The following is a 23,462-nucleotide window of genomic DNA, read 5'->3' as shown; positions in this document are numbered from 1 at the left end:
TCTAGTATCACCAACTGACACTTATGGCCAAATGGATGACCTAGGCCAATAACTGGCACCAGATACCAGTAAGTACACGTGAGGTATAACTTATAGCAACTTTTGCCTTTGACATCCTGTGATTTCCTCGAGTCTCGGGCTCGTAAATTTACTTTAACCCCAGTTGCACCTCACATGTGCATCATTTACTTAATCATGTGATTAAAAATTAATCCATATGTTAAGTGAGATTTCAAAAATACATGTCCTCATGACAACCCTCCCCCTTGAAATCCTTGCAATTGTCCTTAATTCCACTACCAAATGCATCAAAAGCAAAGTACTACTGCCACAACTCTATAGAAACAGAATTTGTATCCTTTTTCATTAATTTGTCTATATAATGATTTATTAAATTTGTTTCCTTTGCACTAATTAGATATAAAGAAAAGTGCATTGGAGCTGGCCACTGATGAGTGGTCACAGGTTATAGTGGACCCACGTGGTAGGTTAGAGAAAAGATAGTTCACACTTCCACCTATATGGCCCGAATGGGCGCCTGTGACCAGAACTCACACAGAGAGGATTGATGCCTTGAAGTGTGGGCTAGATCCGCCAGAACAGACAGTTACAATCAACAAGATGGCATGATCATGAAACGCTTGTACAATGTGCATGTGTGAGCTGAAAGCTTGAAACGCACATTTCTTTGCATACGAAAGTCACATGAAGATTCTGATACCGTTTTTGCGATGTACACGGAAAAAGCTTTCATATGACACCCAAATTGGGGGGGTCCCTAAATTTTAGGAGCCTCAAATTAGCCTAAAAATGCTAGTCCTAAAAAATAGGGATGTCATTCTAAAAATAGTAGATTCTATACTCTGACTGTGCTTACTAAATTTGGTTGTTTCTATTCTTGACAATATTCAGCCCAAAAAGGAAGGCCATAGAGAAGAGACAAGTGTCAAGACACTTGACACACAAGTTTCCAAGTGTTCCACCACTTGTCACATCTCATGACATGTGGCTGGACACTTGTCTTGTGCTACTCCACTTTCCCCTTTTGTACTAGCTCTTCCCTTTTCTATAAATAAGAGCTCGTTTTTCTTCATTCAGCATCATTTTTCAGTGAGTAATTTTCATTTTCAGCTTTAAGTGTTCATTCTCTTTTATATTAAATCTCGAAAACAAGCGAATATCATAATTGTTAAGCATACTTCGTTGTTCAAGGCGTTTACAGTGGTATCAGAGCTTTGGCTCGGTCCTCACCCCAACACTGGTAGTGCTTACAATTATAAGTTTGTTTGTTTTCAGCCCTTGCATTGAGTGCTTGAGCATATTTTTCTTAGAGTCTCAATGGATCAGTCGAGTGCTATCCTTCAAGCCATTCAAAGTCTTAGAGAGGAGAATCAGCAAATTCGTGAGCAACTTCTCAAACTAGAAAAAGTTGAGAATCCCAAAGAATTCAAGGAAAGAAGCCCATCTGCTTCAAGGAGACAAAGCCATACCAATGAAAGAAGCCGATCAAGAAGTCCAACTACTTCTAAGAGGCAGTCCCATTCTACTTCAAGACAAAGAAAGAGATCACGTCGACGCTCATCCTCTTCTTCAAAGTCATCTGGCACCTACTCTGATGGACCCTCTTCTAGTGACGAAGAGTCACACCCTCCTCGTGGAAGATCTCATCATCGTCAAAGGCGTCGACATTCTTCACCCTCGTCTCCATCTTCATCCCCATCAAGCACTTCATCATCTTCAACCTCAAGATCCGGACATGGACGAAGGCATAAGAAGAAGAAGAAGACTAAGTCACTATCTCAATTTGAAAAGAAGATCAAGTTCAGTATGTATGATGTTTCCTGAAATCCTAATCTTCTTCCTAAGTTTATTCGTCAATTTCAAATTTTGTATGGTCGTGACAAGTATAAAGAAAAAGAAAAGATTAAGTTTGCAGCTTTACATTTGACCGGCTTAGCCCATACTCGGTGGACGGGGTTGGAATATGATCATGTTGCCCCAAAATCATGGCGGTCCTTTGTTCGCATGATACAAAGCCAATTTCTTCCTGTTCATTTCAAAAGAAATGTAAAAATGGAATGGGATCGGCTTTGGCAAAGGAAAAATGAGTCACTTGGTGACTATACCAAGAGATTTTGGGAGCTACTTTTGAAGATCCAACATTTCAAGAAGATCAGCAGTTCGAAAAAGCTTAGGAAGTTTCAAGGAGGTTTGCATTTTAAACTTCGTACTGCTCTTAATCATTATCATCAAGGAACACATTGACCATGCTAAGACATGGGAAATGAAGCACAATGGCAATAAATCATTCCAAAAGAATGATAAGAAGAGAGTAGCTGATGATGAGGAGTATTCAGCCCCAAATGAAGGACAGAAACAGCGGCAAAAGCAACCATCAAATCAAAAGAAGATGAAGCCCTATGCACCTCCTAATGCTCCTTAATTTCGCTCCAATCTATACCCACAAGCAAAGCAACTTTCCGAAGAAGAAAAGCAGCGCTTCATGAAAGAAGGAAAGTGCTTTAAATGTGGACAAACAGACCACATAGCGAAGCAATGTCCAAACAAAGGACAAAGCAAGATTTCTGACAACAAGCCTAAGTCGCCAATGAAAATCAATGCTATCAGTGATGTAGTTGCAAACACAACTCACACTCCAGAGATGCACAAATTATTAAAAGCTTGGGGACAATTGCAAGGTAAGCAAGCACTATTCTTGATAGATCTTGGGGCGAATGAAAATGTCATTTGCTTGCAATTAGCTAAAGAGCTTGGATTAAAGAATGAAGAGATGGACACTCCTGCAGAAGTTCACCAAGCTTTAAGTGCCGATGAAGGTGACACAGTGAAGACTGTGATACTCTACATTCGCAAGCTCAAGTTTCAAATTCAAGGCTACAGTGACGAAGATACCTTCTGTATCGGAGACCTTGATGGTTGCGATGTGATTCTTGGCATGCTCTAGAATCATAAAGTAGATTCAACCATCTTCTCTCAGAAAAAGAGGGTATAACTCACCAACAAAGGCAAGAAGTATGAGATCCAAGCTGGAGTTTCTGGAGACACCATACCTATGGTAAGCCATATGCAAGTCTCTAGAGCAATTAAGGATTGTGTTCAATGTTGTTTGCTTTATGTCACTGATGTAAAAGATATAATATGAATGCTTAAAACCAAGAGCGACTTCAGCTCTTGGAAAAGTATTAAGATTGTTTTTCGGAATATCTTCCTTATCAGCTTCCCCCAGAAAGGCCAGAAGACCATCATATTGATATTATTCCAAGCAGTTCTCCTCCTAATATAGCACCATACCGTGTGAGCCGTCCTCAACAAGAAGAAATCAGAAAGCACGTCGAAGACCTACTCAACCGTGGGCTAATTCCGCCAAGTAGCTCACCATTTTGTTCACCGGTTCTTCTTGTTCAAAAGAAAGATGGCACATTCAGGATGTGCATTGATTATCGAGCCCTCAACAAAATCACTGTGAAGAATCGGTTTCCTATTTCCAGAATTGACGACATTTTGGATTGTCTAAGAGGCTCAAAGGTTTTCAGCCGCATTGATCTAAATAGTGGTTATCATCAAATTAGGGTAATACCACAAGATGTACACAAAACTGCTTTCCGCACTTCATACGGTCTTTATGAATTCTTGGTGGTTCCTTTCGGATTAACCAATGCACCAGCCACCTTTAATCGAATGATGAAGCGCATCTTTAGAGAGCATCGACAATATATCGGTACTCTCTTTGATGATATTCTTGTCTTTAGCAAGAATTAAGAGGAGCATCATCAGCACTTGGAGATTGTTCTACAATTACTTCAACAAAATCAACTCTTGGTAAATGGTAAAAAGAGTGAATTTTTCATGCATAAAATAAATTACCTTGGGCATGTCATCTCTTCTGAAGGGATTCAGATGGATCTTGAAAAGATCAAGATAATCCAAGAATGGCCTCATCTTCATGATGTACATGAGGTGCGATCGTTTCTTGGTTTATGCTCTTATTACCGCCGCTTCATCAAGCATTTTGCACATATGGCTTCTCCACTTCATGACCTTACAAAGAAGAAGACCTCTTTCCAATGGAAGAAAAAAGAGAAGGCAGCCTTCACAAGGCTGAAAACAGCTCTTACTTTTGGACCTGTTCTTATCATTCCAAATTTGGTAAAACCATTTGTAGTGGAAGCAGATGCTTGAAGTGATTGTATTGGTACAGTGCTAAATCAAGAAGGCCATGCCATAGCCTTTGAAAGCCGCCGTCTAAATGATGTAGAGAAAAGGTATGATATTTATGAAAAGGAGCTCTTAGCAGTGGTTCATGCTTTGAAGATATGGAAACATTATCTTTTAGGCAATAAATTCCTTATTAAAACTGATCATCAGAGCTTGAAGTATTTCAAGACTCAAAAGCATTTGCAAGAGAAACATGCAAGATGGAAAAATTTCTTGTCTATGTTTCATTTTCAAATTATGTACACTCCAGGGAAACAAAATGTAGTTGTTGATGCACTTTCTAGAGTGCCTCACATTGCAACTATTACAGTGGCTCATCATGAAGATTTTCAAACGATGAAGAATACTTATGATGAAGATACTGATTTTGCAGCAATTTGGTCAAATTTACAGCAAGGAGGTTCTCATCCAGATTATTCCATCAAAGACGGTTACCTTCTCATGAACAATCGTCTTTGCGTCACTCTTCCTGTTCGACAAAAGGTGCTTAAAGAAAGTCATGAACCCCCTTATGCAAGGCATAGAGGGAGGGCAACCACTCTAAGTGCAATTGAGCGCTACTTTTATTGGCCAACATTACGAAGAGATACACATAACTTCATTGAGGCTTGTCTAGTATGCCAAAAATCCAAGTATGATAGGCAGAAGACTCCAGGATTGTTGCAACCTCTTCCAGTGCCCAAAGATCCATGGAAATCTATCACAATGGATTTCATCTCAAGTATTCCAAGAACACCTCAAGGTCATGATATGATTTGGGTCATAATTAATCGATTCAACAAGCAATCACATTTTATTTCATGTCATAAAACATTGAAATCCACACAAGCTGCAAGACTTTTCATTCAACATATCTTCAGATTACATGGTATGCCTTCTGAGATCATTTCAAATAGAGACTCCAAATTCACAAGTAACTTTTGGCGTGCTTTATTTGAGAATTTGGAAACCACTTTAAAGTTCTCCTCAGCTTTTCATCCTCAAACTGACGGCCAAACAAAGGTGATGAATCTCACTCTTTTGGATATGTTGAAAGCTTATGTTAGTGAACATAAGTCACAATGGGATAAATATCTTCCATTATTGGAGTTTGCTTACAACAATACAGTGCACTCATCCACAGGGAAAGCTCCAAATGAAATAGTACAGGATAAAGTGATTCCTCCTCCAATTATTCGCACTAAAGATAAGATTTTTGCTGCTGATAAGTTTGCTTCAGATTTAAAAACAGCAATGGATCAAGTTCGAGCCACTATCAAAGTTTGCCAAGAGCGACAAAAGAAGCAAGCAGATAAACGAAGAAGACCTTTGGCTTTTGAAAAAGGTCAATATGTCTTGCTAAAGTTTGATAAAAGCAGGCTCAAACAAGGTTCCGATCAAAATTCATCTTTTCCAAAGCTCTCCAGTAGATACTTTGGACCCTTCAAAGTGATTGAGAAAATAAATGAAGTTTCTTATCGACTTGAGCTTCCTGCTCATTGGAAAATACACAATGCTTTTCATGTAAGTTTGCTAAAACCTTACATAGGACCAGAACCAAAGGAACCCATTACTGAAGATCCCCCAGAAGTTGAAGAAACAGAGCAACTCTTGGCACCTAAACAGATTTTATTTCACAAGGATCGAACCACGAGAAGTGGCCTTGTGACACGAAAATTTTTACTAAAATTCAAGAATCTATCCACAACAGATGCACAGTGGGTAAATGAAAAATTCATGAAGGATTACCCAGACATTCTTCAACCATATCAAGAAGCTTTTCAGCTGAGGACAACTGAATAAAAGCCAGAGGGCTATCACAACTCTATAGAAACAGAATTTGTATCCTTTTTCATTAATTTGTCTATATAATGATTTATTAAATTTGTTTCCTTTACACTAATTAGATATAAAGAAAAGTGCATTGGAGCTGGTCACAGGTTATGGTGGACCCACGCGGTAGGTTAGAGAAAAGATAGTTCACACTTCCACCTATATGGCCCGAATGGGCGCCTGTGACCAGAACTCACGCATATCAGGGTTAGACTCGCATACAGAAAGGATTGATGCCTTGAAGTGTGGGTTAGATCTGCCAAAACAGACAATTACAATCAACAAGATGGCATGATCATGAAACACTTGTACAATGTGCATGTGTAGGCTGAAAGCTTGAAATGCACATTTCTTTGCATACGAAAGTCACATGAAGATTCTGATACCGTTTTTGCGATGTACACGGAAAAAGCTTTCATATGACACCCATATTGGGGGGGTCCCTAAATTTTAGGAGCCTCGAATTAGCCTAAAAATGCTAGTCCTAAAAAATAGGGATGTCATTCTAAAAATAGTAAATTCTGTACTCTGACTGTGCTTACTAAATTTGGTTGTTTCTATTCTTGATAATATTCGGCCCAAAAAGGAAGGCCATAGAGAAGAGACAAGTGTCAAGACACTTGACACACAAGTTTCCAAGTGTCCCACCACTTGTCACATCTCATGACATGTGGCTGGACACTTGTCTTGTGCCACTCCACTTTCCCCTTTTGTACTAGCTCTTCCCTCTCCTATAAATAAGAGCTCGTTTTTCTTCATTCAGCATCATTTTTCTTTGTTGTAAACTCATGTACAGCACCCATAGATAGCCAGAAACTGGCCCCATCCATCCCCATCATCATCCCCCACTTCTCCATTATCAAATTCCTCCATATTTCCTCTTCTATCACTGCTGTTTTACAGGACAGCAAGCCTGCAAATTCATTACAGCACCTCTTTCTCGAGCTCTTTTTTCCATTTTAGCAACAAGAAGCAAGCCCTATCCATGTACTGCTGATCAACGATAAAGAAAGGCTGATTTCCCCTCTTTCTTCTCTCATACTGTAAAGAAATCAGTTCTTATCATTGCATAATAGATAATGCATGTGTGTTTGTACATCTTTGCATGATCTTGTGAGAGTGAGAATTACTTCTCCTCACTCTCAGGTTGATTGTAACTAAGCTCTTCCCTAAGGGACTTGGTTGAGCAGAAATACATTCCTTCGGGGAGGGTTGCCCATCTTCAACCCTCAATCTTGTCTCCATTACTTTTACATTTTCATAGCTGTAATTTTGTGAGTAATTTTCATTTTCAGCTTTAAGTATTCATTCTCTTTTATATTAAATCTCGAAAACAAGCGAATATCATAATTGTTAAGCATACTTCGTTGTTCGGGGTGTTTACAACTACATTGAAATTTCCATAGGGCATCATAGTCAACACAACATTGCACACTGTTGTTCAACCATTCCATATGCCCAACATATGCTGAAAATTACTAGCCAACATAACATAGCATAAGACTCACAAAGAATCTCAAAAACATTGCCAGATTATCATGTGACATATCCATTTCTCATGAGCTCAACTCATCTAGCAAAACCAAACCATAGCATACCATAACCAAGCATAAACCATGGCTAAAACATCAATGGCATAATAACCATAGTAACAGGGGACAGAGGGGACGGCAGCGTGGGACGGGGGGATGCAGTCCCAAGGACGGGACCGGGCGGGGACGTTCCGGAATGGACGGACGTCCCATTTCCGAGTGGGGATGCCGATGAGCTAAGCAGGGACGCGTTCCCGAAACGTGTGTGTCAAGGATGGCCCAAGGAGCCGTTGGGCCATTTTTGAAGAAAAAAAATTTGATTGTTTGGCTGCCAATGGCCATTTCCACCATGCTCTTGCCAATGTTTCCTATATAATGCTCCACTCTCAAGCTACACTCACACTCCAAGGCCAAGAGTCTCAACTTCTCAAGGCTCTCTCTCTCCCTCTCAAGTCTCAAGTCTCAAGGTTGAAGGCCGGCGTGCTCAAGGCTCTTCCTCTCCCTCTCAAGTCTCAAGTCTCCACTCTCTCCTCCCTTGGGCCTCAAGCCTCAAGGCTCAAGGCTACCCTCTACATTGTACAAGCTCTCTCTCTCTCTCTCTCTCTCTCTCTCTCTCTCTCTCCCTTGGGCCTCAAGCCTCAAGGCTACCCTCTAAGACTTAAGCTCTACTATCTACATACACTGTACAATGTACATGTATTATGTTACATGTTCATTGTTACTAAATACTACATAGTACATAAACTATACTACTTAGTACTATAGTCTATAGTACATACTACATGCTCATTGCTCTACTATCTACTCTCCCTCTCAAGTCTCTAGAGTCTAGACTCTACTCTCCCTCCCTTGGGCCTCATAATTCATTGCTCAAGCCTCAACTTTCAAGGCTCAAGGAGTCAAGCCTCAAGGGCAAACTTCAAAGGCTACTTCTTATCAAACTTTCAAAGTTTCTATCATCTATGGCATCTTCATCGGCTTCCCCATCTACAAACCAACCCACATCTACCACGGCATCCACCTCTTCACAAAATGATAATCATGAAGGAACCACCGGCCCAACTCGAAGGAGAAGACCCACGATACATCGATGGTCATGGTGGGATGAGGTCCATTGCCCTATGTATGGTTCGTGAGGCGAAGCTAGAGCATGGACATGCAAACTTTGTGGATACAAACGTAGTGGTGGTGCCAACAAGGTGCAAGCTCATCTCTTGAGCAAACCCGGGAATGAGGTGAGATATTGCACAAAGGTGACCCCGGAGAAAAGACGAGCTTCTTGATAAGCTCACAATCTATGAGGTGGCCAAACCAGCAAGGCGATCTCCACAAGTGGCCATTGATCCCAATCTCATGGTGGGGTCACGAGGACGTCCTATGGAGGCTAGCGGTAACTTGGGTAGAGGTGTGTCATCACATACCTTCCCATCGATACCTTTTGCATGTGGTCCATCCATATCGACCACCCCATCTTCTCGTCCTCGCCATGTTGGGTGTAAAGTCCCTTCGTCTCCGTGTAAATAGACTTACGGGTGTGAACATACCCTTAATGTACCCTAACATATAAATACATTCTTTTTATTCTTTGTGTACCATCACATCGGTACACCTATCTCTGCATTCACTCTTCCTCTAACTCTCAGCTCATCTTTGCTCTTTAGCTAACGCTTTGACCTTGCACGCCATTGCGCACTCTCACACCCTTCAAACTAGTATCAAAGCTTCGGTGAAGGTGTGCACGCTTCCCGAAGTCAAGGCGAGTCAATTTCAACTCGCGCATGTGAAGAAAACAGCAGGTCGTTTTTCAGCAGACGGCTGCGCACGCATCGAGGTGACACATTTCAACAAGTTGTCACCTTCCACAAGTCAGGTCGTCAGTTTTCTGGTCTGCGTTAACAGGCGATAGGCAGGCGACAACCTGCACAAGTCAAACGACTACAAACAACAGTTCCCAAGCAGGCGATAGTCAGGCAACAGCAAACGACTGCAGACAGCTCCCAAGCAGGCGACAGCAAACGATAGACAGGCGATAGCTCATGAGGACAGGCGCAGGCAGATTTGTCAGGCGACAGGCACGCGGGACAGGCGGCTAGTCAACGGCTGATGTTTTCGTCACGATATCAACAATTCACATCAATTTATTATTAATTTTGCAAGGAGACCCCTTGCTTACTGACCGGGGTTCGCGTGCTCAAGCACAGTTCGCAAGTTTATGCAGATTTAGGCACAGAAATTTGGGGCTTTTTCAGATTGAGTACTGCTCATGCAAGATTAAGGCATCTGCGTCAAAAATTGCAAACATTGCGTGCTTTTGAATTGGGGATTTCGTCAAATTTACTGAAATTTTGCTCAGCCAAGTGAAATTTCTCAATGTTGGACCCATAAAATTTGGGGCTTTTGTTGTATTGGCAAAATTTTGGTCAGCTGAGTCAGATTGGCTAACATTGGTGCACAATTGGACCTGAGAAATTTGGGGCTTTTGCAAAATTTTGTGAAATTTTGCTAGATTTGCCCGTTTTATGCTTTCGGGAACATATATTAATGCAATCGGGCAGATTGGTCAGTGAAATTTTGGGTTTTTTACTGAAATCTATGGATTTTGGCAAAGTTTATGCGTGAAATGCACTTTGGGATTATTTCTGAAGCAATCTTGTTGCCATAAGCAGAGTGATTTGAGCATTTTTATCTCCTGCTTGTGCGATTTTGGAGAAATTGCAGAGAATTCTTGGTGTTTTGGGGTATCATAAGTTGATACGAGCACATATGTATGCAGTACACATGTTGGGCAGCTCCCATTGAGTTGATGTATTGCTGATTATTCATGTTGCAGCAGTCTTAGTGATCATTTGCAGATCTGGGATTGGTGCAGATGTATTTATGGTGATATTGCTGAAGTGGGAGTTATCTGGCAGTGATGTATGCATTTATTGTATGCTGAAATTACAATCATACTACTGAAAGTCGTTCATTCTACTGCTGTACATATACTTGGACTGAATCTTGCTATTATTTGCTGAAAAATTGGGCTGAGATCAGCTGAATATTCAGCTCATTTTTGCTGACACAAATTGCAGCATTGAATTTCTGGTGTATTGCTGAAAAATGGCTGCAAATGCTTCTAGCAGCAGTGACACAAAATCCCTCTTTGAAATCAAGAGGTTTGATGGCACTGGCTTTGACTTGTGGAAGGATGGGATGCAAGGCATTTTGTTTCTCAAGGACTGTGAAGATGCTCTCTTGGAGACTAAGCCTACAACTATGATAGATGTGGATTGGGCTAGACTTAATAAGAAGGCCATTGCATACATTAAGATGGCAGTGTCTGATGATGTACTTACAGACATCAAGTGTCTTGATACAGGTTATGCTATATGGAAAAAGCTTAAGGATACTTATGAAAATACAACTCCTGTTAATCAAATGCATCTTATGCGTAACTTGTGAACATGGAATTGGATGAGTCTAAGCTAGCATCTCAGCATTTGAGTGCTTTCACAGGGGTTTTGAGTCAGTTGCAGGACTCTGGTTTGATTGCTTTCGATGATAAATTGAAAGCTATTTTCTTATTGATGACTTTGCCTGACAGCTGGGAATCCTTGGTTGTGTCACTTAGCAACAACCCCGCTTTGACTTTTGATGGTGTTAGAGGTTCAATCCTCAATGAAGAAATCAGAAGAAAGTCTAGTGGTGAAAGCAGTGGCTCAGCTTACCATGTAAGAGGCAGGTCTGAAAAGCGGGGTAATGCAACCAATAAAGGAAAAAGCAGAAGCAAAAGCAAGGGCAAACAGCACATAGTTGCCAGGAGTTTCCGAAACGGCGAAACGGAAACGGGCGAGAAATGGTAGAAACGGAGTTCCGGTCCCAACAAGAAACAAGAAACGGCGAAAACAATTTAATGGGAAAAACATGTAAAATATAACAAACTAAACAGTTTCATTAACCATTGTATACGATTGACCTGTCAGAGTGCAGCGGTGCGGAAGCGTAGGACTGAGAGAGAGAGAACGCAGAGAGAGAAGGGAGAGAAAGAGACAGTGTACACTGAAGATCTGCTGTATAAAGAATGCTGAATACAAAGATATACACGGGCGCAGTGCGCTGGACTGCGTGTCTCCACCTCGACGATGCGACCTGCTGTCCACCTCGAAGTCTGCTGCAGTCTGCACTGTCTGCTGTCTGAAATCTGCGAACAGAGACAGAGATCTGCACGGCACCGGTCTGTAATCTGCGACAGAGAATGAATGGACAGACTGCTGAAAACGTCAGCAATAAATAGGCGAAAATCTGCCTAGAATGGGGCGCCAAAATAGGGCGCAGCCTGATAAAAAACAGCTGCAGGCAGTCGGACTGCCACGTGGCAGTCCGACTGTGCAGCTGGACTGTGCAGCTGCTGCCTGCCTGAAAACAGGCTATGATCTCTGACACCCCCTCTCAGAGCCTGGACAGGGCAGAAGCCTGAGGGATCTGGAATGTTGCCGAAGTAGAGCCTGAGGAAGCGCCTTCGTAAACAAATCCGCAAGATTATCCTCCGTCTTGCAATACTCCACAGTGATGGTCTCATCCAAAAGCTTTTCTCGGATGAAGTGGTACTGGATCTCAATGTGCTTCGTCCGGGCATGAAAAACAGGATTCCTTGCCAAGGCAATGCAACTCTCATTGTCACATCGCAGCAATGTAGGACGAGTCTGGGGGCACCCAAGCTCCTCCAACAATCTCCGAAGCCACACAACCTCGCATGTGGTGGAAGACGCGGCCCGATACTCCGCCTCAGTAGACGAAAGGGCTACCGTGGGCTGCTTCTTGCTACTCCAAGAAATAACACCTGCACCCAAAGTAAAGCAGTAACCTGTTGTAGACCGCCTGTGGTCCACGTCACCGGCCCAATCCGAGTCGCTCCAACCTGCAAGTACAAGATCGGACCCATATGTCCCTGCGGGGTAATGAATCCCCAAATCAGACGTCCCCCTCAAATACCGAAGTATCCTCTGAGCAGCCTGCCAATGCACCGTCTGAGGTTCACCCATGAACCCTGCCAAGAGCCCAACAGCAAAACATAGATCAACCCTGGTGTTGAGAAGCCAAATCAAAGACCCTATCAACTGTCGATAGCGGGAAGCATCCGCCAAAGGAGAAGCTGAGTGGGAAGTGGCCTTCCAGTTCGGATCCATAGGAGTAGAGAGGGCCCGACAATCTTCCATCTCAAAAGTCACCAAGAGCTCCTGTACATATCTCTGTTGGGAGAGAAAGATCCCCCTCTGAGACTGAAAAATCTCATGTCCTAAAAAGAAATGGAGTAGCCCCAAATCCGTCATCTCGAACGTCCGATGTAAAGCTGACTTTGTCTCCTGGACCTGCTATGCATCATCACCTGTGACAATCAAATCATCAACATATAATACAAACAGCACACAACCATCCTCGGAAGTGTGAACATACAGCTGCGGATCGGCCTTGGTCCGCCGATATCCCAACTGAGTCTGGAGGAACGAATCAATCTTCTCGTTCCAAGCTCGCGGGGCCTGCTTGAGACCATACAGGGCCTTCTTCAACCTGTAGACTTTCCCATCCGAAGAACCAAAGCCAGGAGGCTGCTCAACGTAGATCTCCTCCTTCAAATCACCATTCAGGAAGGCCGACTTCACATCCAGCTGATAAACAGGCCATCTCCTATGGCCAGCCAAAGCAAGAACAGCTCTAATGGTTGCCATACGAGCGGTAGGAGCAAAGGTGTCATGACAGTCAATCCCTGGGCGCTGGGCAAAACCCTTAGCAACAAGGCGAGCCTTGTGCTTATCCAAAGTACCATCACTGAGATATTTGGTCTTGAAGACCCACTTGACTCCAATCACCTTCTTCTTCGGGGGGCGTGGCACAAGTGACCAAGTGCCATTCCTCTCAATAGCCTCCAACTCAGCTTCCATAGCTTTCTTCCATGGGGCGGACTGTAAAGCCTCCTTCACGGAGGTGGGCTCTCGATCCTGCAGAACTCGGGACATCAAACAATAATTGGAGCACACAAGCTCCGAAGAATGCGCCTGGTGCCTCCGTGACCGCCGCGGACCATCCTGCGGTCCCCACTCCTCAGGAACCCCCTCGATCCCTGAATCACGGAGTGTGTCACGGGCCCAACGAGGAGGAGGCCGAACCTCCCCTCGTCGTTCTCCATCAGTAGAAGACTCTGGAATGTCCACCGGTGGTAACTCCTCAGAAGGATCCGGTGGAACAGTAGACTCTGTGTCAGAAACAGAATCATAATCAAACGGCACAGGCTCCAGTGGAACTGTAGAAGGAGCCAAACTCTCCCCTGGATCTCCAAGAACGGGATGCTCCTCACCCGTTGAAGAAGCCGGAACCTCCACAAACCGCACATCACGGCTAGTATATACATCCCGCTTGACGGGATCATAGAGTCGGTAGCCTTGGGACTGGGAGCTGTAGCCAACAAATACCTGTTTGCGGGAAGCCGCTTCGAATTTGTCACGGTGAGCTTTGGGAATGTGAACATAGGCATCACACCCAAAGACCCGAAAGTAAGAAACATCTGGCTTCGACCCAAAATACGCCTCAAATGGAGTCATCCCTTCCACGGCCGAAGTAGGAGATCGGTTAAGGATGTGGACTGCAGTAGCCACAGCCTCGGCCCACAGAACCTGGGGGGTCTGTCGGTGCTCCATCATGGTGCGCGCCATCTCGATCACACTGCGGTTCTTCCGTTCGAGAATACCATTTTCTTGTGGAGTATTCGTATTGGCAAACTCCTGGTGAATTCCTCTATCTGCACAAAACCAAGCAAATTCATTAGAGACAAATTCACCTCCCTTGTCGGATAGCAAGGTCTTCAACTTCCGGCCTGATCGGTTCTCCTCAAAGAGAAGCCAATCCTTGAAGTGCGAGAAAGCTTCTGATTTTAGTGCCAAAAAGTAGGCCCATGTCATCCTGCTATAGTCATCCACGATCAGCATGAAGTACGAGCTCCCACACAGGGACTCATTCCTCATAGGGCCACATAGATCCGTAGATACTAACTCCATCGGTGAAGTAGACCGCCGCGAAGCGGTGTGGGGAATGGCATCCCTATACTGCTTCCCCCTTATGCAGGAGACACATGGCTGCTGGCTCACCACTATATCCGGCAACCCTCGAACAAGCTGTCCCCGTGACGCCTTCCGAAGATGGTCATAGTTCAGGTGACCAAACCTAGCATGCCATAATTCAGACTGTGACTGTGAGGTAAGAAGAAGAGTAGAGAGGGCAGTGGAAGACTTCAGTTTGTAAATGCCGTTCTCCTCATATCCAGATGATAGAACCTTCCTCGATTCACGATCAAGGACTCGCACTGTAGAACTGTCAAACTCCACTAGAAGACCAAGGGAGCAAATCTTATGGACTGAAAGGAGATGGTACCCCAATCCTGGTACATGCAAAACCTCTGAGGTATGGGTGCCACCTCGTCCATCCGGAATAAGCTGCATCTTACCCCGACCTGCAATAGAGACTGAAGAGCTGTCTCCAATGAGAACCTGCCCACGCGAAGGTCGCATCTGGGCAAGACCATCTGATGAAGGAGTCATGTGCCGTGAGGCACCACTATCAACAATCCACTCTCGAGCCTGGGGGGCCGTCATCGCAGCATCAGAAGCATTCGGTAAAGCGTCCTCAATGACAGCTAGATGAAGAAATGCAGCTGATGAGGGTGCAGCCACTGCTCCAGAATCCTTGGTTTCCTTCTTCTTGGTGTCCTTCGTGTCTTTGTCAGGGCAATCCTTCTTCCAATGGCCAGTCTTTCCACAAATATGGCATGTGGAGTCTTTGTCCTTGTCCTTCTCCTTGTCCTTCTTGGACTTGTTATCCCCCTTCTTCTTCTTTTGGTCCTTCCCCTTCTTCTGAGAGGCTTGACCTGTCAACGCCTCCGACTTGGAAGCATTCTGTCCCTTTAACTGTTCCTCTTGGTCCAAGACCATAGGAACCAACTCTTCCCACCGAAGAGTAGACTCTCGCCCAGAAGCAATGAGGGCAGAGTAAAATGTACCGAATCGTGGCGGCAACTGGGACAGTAGTGTGATCGCCATGTCTTCGAAGGAGATCGGCTTCCCCGCATTCTGAACCTGCATCTGTAGCTGCCTTAGCTTGTTAATGTGCTCCCGTAGCGAAGAAGACTTATTTGCGGACAAAGTCCGCATCTGTACCTCCAAAGAAACCCTCTTCATTAAGGTCATCCGATTGTACATTTGATCAAGCTCCAGCCATATCTCACGAGCCACCGTCAAGTGCTCGATGTGAGCGATCACGGCTGTAGTGCATGATAGAAAGAGAAAGGATCGAATCCTGGCATTCAGTTTGTCCCAATGAGACTGGGCCTTGGCCAACTCCGCACGAGCTTCGGAAGAGAGTTTGAACTCATCTCTTACCGAGGGCCGGTCAATCTCCTCCTGTACCAACTCCGCCAAATCATAGGACTCTAGAATGGCCAACATCATAACGCGCCAAATGCGGTAGTTGTCGCCGTCGAGCTTCTGATCTGTAGGAAGAGCCGGTAAGACAGGCACCTTCCGGTCCATAATCACCTGGAACTCCAAGTCCATCTCTGTAGACATCTACACCTGCAATGCCTTCTCAAACGCAAAAAGCAGCCCCCTCTGACTGGGTAAACTCAGCCTGCTAAGGCTCTTCTGCGTCCCGAAGCTTCTTCACCCGCCGGAGGCGATGAAAAAGCAAAACCTGCACTTTTAGGTTGAAAACTCAAACTTTCTCCGCGACAAACAGCAGTAAGCAGCAGCAAATCCACCACCTGTACTCCGTTCCTGTGCGCCCACACTCGTTTCAGCCTTGTTCCAAGGCGCAGCCCTCCTGTCTGCCCTTAAACGCAAAAAACGCAAATTTGTGTCGCGATGGAAACTCCTCTTCAGGTTGATTCTGCGCTCAGTCAGCCCTCAAACACTGCTCTGATACCATGTCAGAGTGCAGCGGTGCGGAAGCGTAGGACTGAGAGAGAGAGAACGCAGAGAGAGAAGGGAGAGAAAGAGACAGTGTACACTGAAGATCTGCTGTATAAAGAATGCTGAATACAAAGATATACACGGGCGCAGTGCGCTGGACTGCGTGTCTCCACCTCGACGATGCGACCTGCTGTCCACCTCGAAGTCTGCTGCAGTCTGCACTGTCTGCTGTCTGAAATCTGCGAACAGAGACAGAGATCTGCACGGCACCGGTCTGTAATCTGCGACAGAGAATGAATGGACAGACTGCTGAAAACGTCAGCAATAAATAGGCGAAAATCTGCTTAGAATGGGGCGCCAAAATAGGGCGCAGCCTGATAAAAAACAGCTGCAGGCAGTCGGACTGCCACGTGGCAGTCCGACTGCACAGTCCGACTGTGCAGCTGGACTGTGCAGCTGCTGCCTGCCTGAAAACAGGCTATGATCTCTGACATGACCATCCAAATCCAAAGCAAAGATGAATCTCATTTGATTTCTCCCACGGGCCACTCAGCCCTCTAGAGTCTTCATAAGTTCATAGACTCTTAACTATAGTCCACAACAATCAATTATTAGAGAACACTAATCAAATTAAAGTTCAAGAGAGATTACATAGTACACATGCACTTGCCACCATCCATGTGTGTCTATATCATTTCAAAAAGAAGAGTACAAGATACTGTGAACATGTGCAATCATGCATGGATAGTGGATCATCAAAGCAAAATACCAAAAAGATAAAGAGTTACGGCTCAAGCCTCGATACAATCATACATAGCTGAAATGTTTGAAACGTGTTTGGAATCTATGTGAGAGTGCGCAACAGAAGAACACGAACACAGAGGAGGAGAGAGAGACAGCAGAAAATAAAGGAAGAAAATCTGCACTGACTGTAATGAATGCTGAATACAAAACTGTGGACTGATCAGCCCCTGCACGCAGCCCGAAGCGTCAGTGAGGGCACCAGATCAGGCTGATGATGACGGCAGCACCAAAGACGGAGGAAGATGACGGAGTCAGAGTGTGCACCTGCCAAAGGAGGGAAGATGATAATACAACTGACTGGCAAGTGGGAAATGGCTATAAATAGCCAAAAAACCCAAAAACTGGCCGACCTGAAATTTGAGGCCATAAATATGTCCGACCAGCATTTAATGCTGATCCGACCAGCATTTAATGCTGGTAAAAATGCCAGGAATGCTCAGAAAAATCCCGGAAAGGGTGGACAATGTCCGGCAGGTGAGGCAAGCCGAAGAATGCAGAAACTGCCCCGGGAAATGCAAATAAAATCCCGACTAGAGGAGAAAATGCACTGAAATGCAATAAACTGAGTGCTCTAGAATGAGCTACCTCCTCCGTCAAAACAAGTGATAGACAAGTCAGAGCTCCTAAAGTCCTCGTCTGACTCAGACTGAGGTTCACAGGCAGGAGATGACAAGGCATGACAAACATGACTGCTAACACCCCCTCTCAGATCCTGGATGTGGCTGAAGACCAAGGGAGAAACGGATCCTGGGGTGGCAAGAGGAATGCCAAGCTCGATGAAGTCCGTCAATGTAGACTGCTGCTGAAGGAGCTCCTCACGATCCTGGGAATCCCCCTCTAAAACACTAGGGGCCAGGGAATCCACAGCCGCATCACCGAGATCGTCCCCCTCTGAAAGGGATGGGGGGTATGAGGGAACCACCGGAGGAGAAGGTGGGGGATGGGAAGAAACCTGTGGAATAGAAGGTGCACAAGCGGGAACGGGTGTAGCAATAAACTGCCTCGGAGGACCCTGCATCAAAGAAGGGGGAGCCTGTAAAGCCCGCTCTCCTGCCAACCTGTAGATAAGACAGCTCCTGTCAGAGAATCCTCAATAACAACGGCATGCTCGGTGAAGATCACTCCTGTGCCAAGCCTCGTAAGGCCATAAACTGAGAGGAGGGGAAGGCCCAAAACCGGAACATGTAGGGCCTGTGAAAAGGAGCTCGAAGGTCGGTCGGTGAACAAAGGCAATGTGCCAACACCACTAATAGGCACCGATAAAATGTCACCAACAGTGACTGAACCCTCCGATGGACAGAGATCCTATAACAAATCACCTCGGGGAGTCATATGACTCGAAGCACCACTGTCCACTAACCAAGGCTGCGCAGAAGACACTGCAGCCACGGAAGAAGAATCCTCCTCCAAAGCATGGATATGACGGAACACTGACTCATGGGTAACAGCTGGTGTAGAGGTAGAAGAAGGCTCCGATGTAGATCCACCCGTCGCTCCCGGACGAAGGTGAGGGTACTTCTTCCAGCATTTCTCCTCGGGATGTGTCCCTTTCCCATAGTGGGGGCACTTCGGTCTCTCTGAATCTGAGTTAGAGCCTGAAGAACTGTCCTTCTTCGTAGCCTTTGACTTCTTCTTCTTCTGCTTCTGTCCTCCCGGACCTGCAACAAAGGCTCGAGTGGAGTCGGATCCACTAGCACTGACCTCTCTGAGTCGCTCGTCATGCTCCAAGACAAGCGGGGATAGCTCCTCCCATAGAAGCTTCTCACGGGTCCTCGATGTAAGAAGGTTGGTGTAGAAGACATCAAACCGAGGCGATAGCAGCTGAGTCAAAAGAATCATAGCCATGTCTTCAGAAGATATCGTCCGACTGAGGGATGCAAGCTCATCCCTCATATCCTGTAATCTGTTGATGTGGTCCTTCATGGAAGGACTATCATCAATAGCGAGCATCCGCAACTTCTTTTCGAGAGATATCCGGTGGGCAAACGTCTTCTGTTGATAGAGAGACGCGAGCTTTCTCCACATGTCTGCTACAGTCTTCAACCTGTGAACATGAATAAGGACAGAATCCTGCAAACTCAGAAAGAGGAAAGATCTGGCTCTAGAATTAAGCCGATCCCATAAGGCTGCACGATCCATAGATGTCCCATCTGCGGGATCCACCTTAGGCCGGGGAATAGGAACAGAAACAAGCTCCCAAAGATCGAAGGAGTCCAAGATACACTCCACCTTGCAGGACCATAGAGAAAAGTTGGAGCCATCCAACCGGTCCTCTTTGGGCAGCTGAGGAAGTACGGATACCTGTACAGGGGGTACCAAAGGCTGCATCTTCGGCCCACTGGAAGGGACTCGCCGAGATACATGAATAGAAGGGGGACGGGAGAGAGGAATAGACTCCGGACGACGATCCTCGTGATAGAAATCACGCCTCCGTTCAGATGAGTGTCGAGACAAAAGCTCGTCATCTGAGTCATCAAAGCCAGTAAACTGATGAGAAGACATCTTCCAATCTGCAAAACACCAAACACCAAAGAAAACTGTGCCGAAGCCGAAGTAGGACCAGCAGTCTGGTCACCAACCACCAAAACACAGGCTGTGATAGCCTACAAACACCTGGAGCTGCAAAATGGAAGGATATCTGATGAAGATCACCAGAACAGAAGCCGCCAGTACCAAAACGCAGCCTGGGAGTGGGTCGCCAACAGGAGATGAGCCGCCAAGAGTGGAAACGACCACCAAATCAGGAAAACGCAGCCTGATGATGTGTCGCCCAGCTGAAAGAGGGGCCGCCTGATGGAAAACGCAAGCAGGAGGAGTCGTTTGATGACGTGGCAGCCTCGGGAGTAGTCGTCTGCAGCAAACACAGGAAGAAGGGCCACCTAGAGGGGCCGCCAGGGCAGTTGAAGATGGAATGACAGCAGCAGAAGATGGGTGAGGTATCTCTCCATAAGGTTAGGTCCTCCGTGCTCTCAGTCAGGTTCTGATACCATGTGAGAGTGCGCAACGGAAGAACACGAACACAGAGGAGGAGAGAGAGACAACAGAAAATGAAGGAAGAAAATCTGCACTGACTGTAATGAATGCTGAATACAAAACTGTGGACTGATCAGCCCCTGCACGCAGCCCGAAGCGTCAGTGAGGGCACCAGATCAGGCTGATGATGACGGCAGCACCGAAGACGGAGAAAGATGACGGAGGAAGAGTGTGCACCTGCCAAAGAAGGAGGGAAGATGATAATACAACTTACTGGCAAGTGGGAAATGGCTATAAATAGCCAAAAAACCCAAAAACTGGCTGACCTGAAATTTGAGGCCATAAATATGTCCGACCAGCATTTAATGCTAATCCGACCAGCATTTAATGCTGGTAAAAATGCCAAGAATGCTCAGAAAAATCCCGGAAAGGGTGGACAATGTCCGGCAGGTGAGGCAAGCTGAAGAATGCAAAAACTGCCCCGGGAAATGCACATAAAATCCCGACTAGAGGAGAAAATGCACTGAAATGCAATAAACTGAGTGCTCTAGAATGAGCTACCTCCTCCGTCAAAACAAGTGATAGACAAGTCAGAGCTCCTAAAGTCCTCGTCTGACTCAGACTGAGGCTCACAGGCAAGAGATGACAAGGCATGACAAACATGACTGCTAACAATCTAGACTCTAGAGTAACTACTCATCATCCTAATCCTCGGCCTCTGCATCACTAGCAGATGCACTAGAAGAAGTAGAATCTAACTCAGAATGAGAGCTAGTAGAAGAGGGTGAGGCTGCAACTGCTGAAGTGCTAGTGCCATCCCGTCGCGAAGTGGCCCTCCGTGAAGCTCATGTGCAATGGGCAGGAGCTGACATCTCCTCATACAACATGGTGTAGATGTCCAACTCCTCACTAGGAATATTTGGTATGTCTTTCACCTTCTCTATGTCTACCTTGTCGACATTCACCTAGCGAGGTTCAGGAGAGGTAGAGGTGTGCTCAAGAAGGCGAAGGTTGCAGTGACAAAAGACCAGCCTCTCCAACTGAGCTATGCTTAAACGATTCCTCTTCTTTGTATGGAAGAGGGCCCAAGTGCTCCAATTTCTTTCACATGGGCCTGAGCTGCAATCCTGTGAAAGAACTCGAATAGCAAGGCGTTTCTGTCACAATCCACAAGAAAAGAAATTTTAGATTGCACAACATTTCTAATGCGCAATGTATGAATACTAAGTACTTAAAAGCTAGAGCCTCAGCCTAGAACTTACTAGGGTAGGTGCAGATGCCCCATATTTCTCCCACCAAGACACAGGCTGCAACTGTCTCTCGAAGCTGGGCTGTCGAGCGACCAAAGGAGAGGCTATGGTTACGAAACAGGAGAAGCTCATCCTCAAGCCTCGTGACCATCTGCAAATCTCCGTCTGCCCACTTCTCAAAGTACTCCTGAATACCGTTCTCTAGCTCATCATCAGCAGACTGATCCTCACTACGCCATAGGGGATGCAATACATGTGCAACTGCATGGATTGATCTATGAAACCAATTCCATCGTGTTTACCATACACATCGAAGCTCCTCGATCTTGGATTCAAGATGGGCAATTGAAGCTATGGTGGATAAACATATATTTTCAAACCATAAATGATAATACATATTTGCATAAACCATAAAAATCACTTACTTTCTACAATGAAGACAGGTATTGTTATCCAAGGCCTCTCCAATCTTATCCATGTACTCATAGAGTAGCCCCATGGTGCTCCCCTCCATATCAGTAATGCACAATACAAAATAGATGGGCTAGATTGATTTCACTAAGGCTTCAGCCTCCTCCCACCATCCTTGATCCATTACCATCCGTGAGAAAGATATGTGTTTTGCATCTTGGCTATCCTCCAAAGCACACCACTCTCGGGACACCACTGTGCGTATCAAGTCCTTGCGCACTCGCACAAGCCTCTCCACAACAATAAACATATATGCAAACCTTGTGCTTGAGGGCTTGAGTAGCTCTAACTCACTGTGTGAACGGTAGATACTTTGCACCTTAGACCGCTTTGTGACAAAATGCACCATGGACTTGGCTGTTGAAAAAATCATGTCAACCCAATCTAACTTTTCCAAGTCCTCCATAAGCAAGTCCAAAGAATGAGAAGCACATGGGGTCCACCTTATCTTCGGAAACTCGGCCTCAAGCATGCAACCCATGGAAACACAATTGGACCCATTGTCTGTGACTACTTGAACCACATTATCTGCCCCTATCTAAATGATTGCCTTGTGTATATGCTGCCAAATATATGAGCCAGTGACCACTGTGCCAACCGCCGAAGCATCAATGGCCCTCAAGAACATTGTCCCCTTGCAAGAGGAGACTAGAATGTTATAGACACTTCGTCTACATACATCAGACTACCCATCACACAAGATCGTGCAACCATACTTCACCCAAGTGGCCTTCAATGGCTGCAACTGAACCTCTATGCGGGCTTTCTCATTTTTAAGCTCTCTTGTCCGAATACCCTCATACGATGGCCCTTCCCACTCACATCCAATGCGGCTGACAGTCCTCATGGCTGATTTTCATCTCGGCGTGCGCAAGACATGGAAAGGAATGGCACACTGAATGAATAATCAAGTGAGCTCTCTAGTGGGCTCTGCAATGGCTTGCTTTTGAATACCTGCTTTGATACTAGCACCCTGCAATGAACCTTTTGTTGCCCGAGGTGTCCCGCGTGCTCCACCAGTAGAACCCCCTGTATGTGCACCACTCATTGTGTCATACTCTGAAGCTCCTCTACTCCTCTTTATAGGACCTCCTGTTGTTGAAATTTCATCATCTCCATGGTTTCTCTCTCCTGTACTAGATGCACCGGTAAGAGCCAAGCGGCTGAGCCTCCAATGCTCCATGGAAGCCTTAACATCAGCAGGCACATGTTCACATGGACTTATGTCTTTATTGGACACATGGGCAAGATGATCTTTGATCCTTGTGGCTGCCCCTCCTCTTTGAATGCCGCAATAATTGCATTGCCACCTCTTGGAGCCACCACCACCTCCGTAAGCTTGAAGCACTGTGACATGACTCCATGCTTGATCCTTTGGCATGTTGATTATTCCCGAATCCTGAGTTTGCTGCGTCACGCACGCGCGTGAGAGAGAGAGAGAGAGAGCA

General features: G+C 45.4%; 1 protein-coding gene and 1 pseudogene across 2 annotated transcripts in view; both read right to left on the bottom strand.

Annotated features, from left to right (window-relative positions):
- LOC148010044 (AP-1 complex subunit sigma-1) overlaps positions 1-23,462 on the bottom strand; it is a 50,893-nt gene that overhangs the window by 7,392 nt on the left and 20,039 nt on the right. The window lies entirely within an intron of this gene.
- LOC148010046 (uncharacterized) lies at positions 21,139-22,861 on the bottom strand (annotated as a pseudogene).

This window comes from Lygodium microphyllum, chromosome 30 (genome assembly GCF_053477565.2).
Source record: "Lygodium microphyllum isolate KBCC chromosome 30, Lygodium_microphyllum_v1.1.10, whole genome shotgun sequence".
In the NCBI taxonomy this organism is placed as follows: Eukaryota; Viridiplantae; Streptophyta; class Polypodiopsida; order Schizaeales; family Lygodiaceae; genus Lygodium; species Lygodium microphyllum.
This window is presented reverse-complemented; position numbering and strand designations above follow the sequence as displayed.